Source organism: Sphaerodactylus townsendi, linkage group LG04 (assembly GCF_021028975.2).
Source record: "Sphaerodactylus townsendi isolate TG3544 linkage group LG04, MPM_Stown_v2.3, whole genome shotgun sequence".
NCBI lineage: Eukaryota > Metazoa > Chordata > Lepidosauria > Squamata > Sphaerodactylidae > Sphaerodactylus > Sphaerodactylus townsendi.
The window spans coordinates 7,906,864-7,913,283 of NC_059428.1; positions in this window are offsets into that span (position 1 = coordinate 7,906,864).

Consider the following 6,420-nt stretch of genomic DNA (forward strand, 5'->3'; position numbering starts at 1 on the left):
CCACCCCCCCCCCCCCCCACCCCCCCCCCCCCCCACCCCCCCCCCCCCCCACCCCCCCCCCCCCCCACCCCCCCCCCCCCCCACCCCCCCCCCCCCCCACCCCCCCCCCCCCCCACCCCCCCCCCCCCCCACCCCCCCCCCCCCCCACCCCCCCCCCCCCCCACCCCCCCCCCCCCCCACCCCCCCCCCCCCCCACCCCCCCCCCCCCCCACCCCCCCCCCCCCCCACCCCCCCCCCCCCCCACCCCCCCCCCCCCCCACCCCCCCCCCCCCCCACCCCCCCCCCCCCCCACCCCCCCCCCCCCCCACCCCCCCCCCCCCCCACCCCCCCCCCCCCCCACCCCCCCCCCCCCCCACCCCCCCCCCCCCCCACCCCCCCCCCCCCCCACCCCCCCCCCCCCCCACCCCCCCCCCCCCCCACCCCCCCCCCCCCCCACCCCCCCCCCCCCCCACCCCCCCCCCCCCCCACCCCCCCCCCCCCCCACCCCCCCCCCCCCCCACCCCCCCCCCCCCCCACCCCCCCCCCCCCCCACCCCCCCCCCCCCCCACCCCCCCCCCCCCCCACCCCCCCCCCCCCCCACCCCCCCCCCCCCCCACCCCCCCCCCCCCCCACCCCCCCCCCCCCCCACCCCCCCCCCCCCCCACCCCCCCCCCCCCCCACCCCCCCCCCCCCCCACCCCCCCCCCCCCCCACCCCCCCCCCCCCCCACCCCCCCCCCCCCCCACCCCCCCCCCCCCCCACCCCCCCCCCCCCCCACCCCCCCCCCCCCCCACCCCCCCCCCCCCCCACCCCCCCCCCCCCCCACCCCCCCCCCCCCCCACCCCCCCCCCCCCCCACCCCCCCCCCCCCCCACCCCCCCCCCCCCCCACCCCCCCCCCCCCCCACCCCCCCCCCCCCCCACCCCCCCCCCCCCCCACCCCCCCCCCCCCCCACCCCCCCCCCCCCCCACCCCCCCCCCCCCCCACCCCCCCCCCCCCCCACCCCCCCCCCCCCCCACCCCCCCCCCCCCCCACCCCCCCCCCCCCCCACCCCCCCCCCCCCCCACCCCCCCCCCCCCCCACCCCCCCCCCCCCCCACCCCCCCCCCCCCCCACCCCCCCCCCCCCCCACCCCCCCCCCCCCCCACCCCCCCCCCCCCCCACCCCCCCCCCCCCCCACCCCCCCCCCCCCCCACCCCCCCCCCCCCCCACCCCCCCCCCCCCCCACCCCCCCCCCCCCCCACCCCCCCCCCCCCCCACCCCCCCCCCCCCCCACCCCCCCCCCCCCCCACCCCCCCCCCCCCCCACCCCCCCCCCCCCCCACCCCCCCCCCCCCCCACCCCCCCCCCCCCCCACCCCCCCCCCCCCCCACCCCCCCCCCCCCCCACCCCCCCCCCCCCCCACCCCCCCCCCCCCCCACCCCCCCCCCCCCCCACCCCCCCCCCCCCCCACCCCCCCCCCCCCCCACCCCCCCCCCCCCCCACCCCCCCCCCCCCCCACCCCCCCCCCCCCCCACCCCCCCCCCCCCCCACCCCCCCCCCCCCCCACCCCCCCCCCCCCCCACCCCCCCCCCCCCCCACCCCCCCCCCCCCCCACCCCCCCCCCCCCCCACCCCCCCCCCCCCCCACCCCCCCCCCCCCCCACCCCCCCCCCCCCCCACCCCCCCCCCCCCCCACCCCCCCCCCCCCCCACCCCCCCCCCCCCCCACCCCCCCCCCCCCCCACCCCCCCCCCCCCCCACCCCCCCCCCCCCCCACCCCCCCCCCCCCCCACCCCCCCCCCCCCCCACCCCCCCCCCCCCCCACCCCCCCCCCCCCCCACCCCCCCCCCCCCCCACCCCCCCCCCCCCCCACCCCCCCCCCCCCCCACCCCCCCCCCCCCCCACCCCCCCCCCCCCCCACCCCCCCCCCCCCCCACCCCCCCCCCCCCCCACCCCCCCCCCCCCCCACCCCCCCCCCCCCCCACCCCCCCCCCCCCCCACCCCCCCCCCCCCCCACCCCCCCCCCCCCCCACCCCCCCCCCCCCCCACCCCCCCCCCCCCCCACCCCCCCCCCCCCCCACCCCCCCCCCCCCCCACCCCCCCCCCCCCCCACCCCCCCCCCCCCCCACCCCCCCCCCCCCCCACCCCCCCCCCCCCCCACCCCCCCCCCCCCCCACCCCCCCCCCCCCCCACCCCCCCCCCCCCCCACCCCCCCCCCCCCCCACCCCCCCCCCCCCCCACCCCCCCCCCCCCCCACCCCCCCCCCCCCCCACCCCCCCCCCCCCCCACCCCCCCCCCCCCCCACCCCCCCCCCCCCCCACCCCCCCCCCCCCCCACCCCCCCCCCCCCCCACCCCCCCCCCCCCCCACCCCCCCCCCCCCCCACCCCCCCCCCCCCCCACCCCCCCCCCCCCCCACCCCCCCCCCCCCCCACCCCCCCCCCCCCCCACCCCCCCCCCCCCCCACCCCCCCCCCCCCCCACCCCCCCCCCCCCCCACCCCCCCCCCCCCCCACCCCCCCCCCCCCCCACCCCCCCCCCCCCCCACCCCCCCCCCCCCCCACCCCCCCCCCCCCCCACCCCCCCCCCCCCCCACCCCCCCCCCCCCCCACCCCCCCCCCCCCCCACCCCCCCCCCCCCCCACCCCCCCCCCCCCCCACCCCCCCCCCCCCCCACCCCCCCCCCCCCCCACCCCCCCCCCCCCCCACCCCCCCCCCCCCCCACCCCCCCCCCCCCCCACCCCCCCCCCCCCCCACCCCCCCCCCCCCCCACCCCCCCCCCCCCCCACCCCCCCCCCCCCCCACCCCCCCCCCCCCCCACCCCCCCCCCCCCCCACCCCCCCCCCCCCCCACCCCCCCCCCCCCCCACCCCCCCCCCCCCCCACCCCCCCCCCCCCCCACCCCCCCCCCCCCCCACCCCCCCCCCCCCCCACCCCCCCCCCCCCCCACCCCCCCCCCCCCCCACCCCCCCCCCCCCCCACCCCCCCCCCCCCCCACCCCCCCCCCCCCCCACCCCCCCCCCCCCCCACCCCCCCCCCCCCCCACCCCCCCCCCCCCCCACCCCCCCCCCCCCCCACCCCCCCCCCCCCCCACCCCCCCCCCCCCCCACCCCCCCCCCCCCCCACCCCCCCCCCCCCCCACCCCCCCCCCCCCCCACCCCCCCCCCCCCCCACCCCCCCCCCCCCCCACCCCCCCCCCCCCCCACCCCCCCCCCCCCCCACCCCCCCCCCCCCCCACCCCCCCCCCCCCCCACCCCCCCCCCCCCCCACCCCCCCCCCCCCCCACCCCCCCCCCCCCCCACCCCCCCCCCCCCCCACCCCCCCCCCCCCCCACCCCCCCCCCCCCCCACCCCCCCCCCCCCCCACCCCCCCCCCCCCCCACCCCCCCCCCCCCCCACCCCCCCCCCCCCCCACCCCCCCCCCCCCCCACCCCCCCCCCCCCCCACCCCCCCCCCCCCCCACCCCCCCCCCCCCCCACCCCCCCCCCCCCCCACCCCCCCCCCCCCCCACCCCCCCCCCCCCCCACCCCCCCCCCCCCCCACCCCCCCCCCCCCCCACCCCCCCCCCCCCCCACCCCCCCCCCCCCCCACCCCCCCCCCCCCCCACCCCCCCCCCCCCCCACCCCCCCCCCCCCCCACCCCCCCCCCCCCCCACCCCCCCCCCCCCCCACCCCCCCCCCCCCCCACCCCCCCCCCCCCCCACCCCCCCCCCCCCCCACCCCCCCCCCCCCCCACCCCCCCCCCCCCCCACCCCCCCCCCCCCCCACCCCCCCCCCCCCCCACCCCCCCCCCCCCCCACCCCCCCCCCCCCCCACCCCCCCCCCCCCCCACCCCCCCCCCCCCCCACCCCCCCCCCCCCCCACCCCCCCCCCCCCCCACCCCCCCCCCCCCCCACCCCCCCCCCCCCCCACCCCCCCCCCCCCCCACCCCCCCCCCCCCCCACCCCCCCCCCCCCCCACCCCCCCCCCCCCCCACCCCCCCCCCCCCCCACCCCCCCCCCCCCCCACCCCCCCCCCCCCCCACCCCCCCCCCCCCCCACCCCCCCCCCCCCCCACCCCCCCCCCCCCCCACCCCCCCCCCCCCCCACCCCCCCCCCCCCCCACCCCCCCCCCCCCCCACCCCCCCCCCCCCCCACCCCCCCCCCCCCCCACCCCCCCCCCCCCCCACCCCCCCCCCCCCCCACCCCCCCCCCCCCCCACCCCCCCCCCCCCCCACCCCCCCCCCCCCCCACCCCCCCCCCCCCCCACCCCCCCCCCCCCCCACCCCCCCCCCCCCCCACCCCCCCCCCCCCCCCCCCCCCCCCCCCCCCACCCCCCAACTAATAAAAGGAAACACTTCTTCACGCAACGTGTGATTGGTGTTTGGAATATGCTGCCACAGGAGGTGGTGATGGCCACTAACCTGGATAGCTTTAAAAGGGGCTTGGACACATTGATGGAGGAGTAGTCAATTTATGGCTACCAATCTTGATCCTCCTTGACCTGAGATTGCAAATGCCTTAGCAGACCAGGTGCTCGGGAGCAGCAGCAGCAGAAGGCCCTTGCTTTCACCTCCTGCACATGAGCTCCCCAAGGCACCTGGTGGGCCACTGCGAGTAGCAGAGAGCTGGACTAGATGGACTCTGGTCTGATCCAGCAGGCTAGTTCTTATGTTCTTATGAATTGTGCAGCGTCAGAGTCAAATGCAACCCTTTTCCGTGGACTTGGTGGCATGTCCAAGACTCACAAATCTGCCCGCTACCTGTACTCTGTGCAGACCTCTTCTCAAAAGCCGGGTGTTGGTGACACTCAAATTAATAGGGATGCCAACCTCCAGGCGAGACCTGGGGATATCCTGGAATAGCAGAGCACCTCCAGGCCACAGAAGTCTGTTCTCTTGGAGAAAATGGATGCTTTGGAGCACAGGCGTCAAAACTTGCAGCCCTCCAGATGGTATGGACTACAGCTCCCATCATCCCCTGCCAGCATCATGCTGGCAGGGGATGATGGGAACTGTCGTCCATAACATCTGGAGGGGCACGAGTTTTACACCTATGCTGGAGGATGGACTCTCTGGCATTGTCCTTTCCTACCCTCCCATCTACCACTATCGTGTTTCCCCGAAAATAAGACAGTGTCTTATATTAATTTTTGCTCCTAAAGTTGCGCGATGTCTTATTTTCAGGGGATGTCTTATTTTCCCGCTCCACAGCTTCATGCTCTGGTGTTCTGTTCGACGGGCATGCTTCAAAACAAAAACTTTGCTATGTCTTACTTTCGGGGGATGCTTTATATTTAGAACTTCAGCAAAACCTCTACTAGTTCTCAGGGGATGTCTTATTTTCGGGGAAACAGGGTAGTGGAAAAGAGGCACCGAGTGATGCTAATTTATAGACTGCTTTTGCTATTCCGCACAGCTTCAAAGAGCACTGAAAGCAGTTTGAAAGTGCATTATTCTGCATGTGCGGAATGAGCCTTTCATACAGTTGAACACACCATTTTCTCCCATGTGATTCCCCATTCTGCCTGCCATTTGGTGAAGGTTTATGACAGAAGTTTCCTCTGCTTGCAGCTCATCTACATGCAATTTCTCTCTTAAAAGTACATGAATAAAGTTTGTTTTGACTGGCAATTCTGCGCATGTGTCATTTTCCTTTTTTTGAGAGAGAGGGATGTCTGTGAAACGATGAAGGCTCAAATATGCACATATTGCAGATTCACGAGTTGTGTCGTGGCTTCACAGACATCTCCCTCAGAACAAAACAAAAAAAGGAAAACCACATGTGCGTGGGATGGCTAGGCTAAACAAACTTATTCATTGACTTTTTACAATGAAATCGTAAGTGGATGAGCTGCAAGCAGAGGAAACGTCTGTTGCAAACATTCACCAAATGGTGAGGCAGGAGACTCCTGAAGAGGGCAGAAAATGGCGGGTGAAACTGCAGTGAAAATGAAAATAGAAGTTGGGAGCCGGGAGAAATAAAGCATCCCCTGCCTGCTGTTGTTTGCCAGGCAACCAGGAGATCAGGAAAAAAGATTGCTAGCTTAGTGATTTTTGAAAAACCTGGTTGGCAGAAATAAAACATCCTAAAGATGTTTTGAGAGAGAGGGAGCTGTGGCCCCTTCCGCACACGCAAAATAATGCGTTTTCAAACCACTTTCACAACTGTTTGCAAGTGGATTTTGCCATTCCGCACAGCTTCAAAGAGCACTGAAAGCAGTTTGAAAGTGCATTATTCTGCATGTGCGGAATGAGCCCTTGTGAGATTACCTTCTATGAGAATCTGACTCTCTTGGCAAACAGCTCAGCCAGGTTCCCTTGACTTGGGGCACTTTCACACATGCAGAATAATACACTTACAATCCACTTTCACAATTGTTTGCAAGTGAATTTTGCCCAGTAAAATCAAGCTGCAAAGTGCATTGAAAGTGGATTGAAAGTGCGTTATTCTGCATGTGCGGAAGTGCCCTTGCTGTGACTGCGCCTCTATAA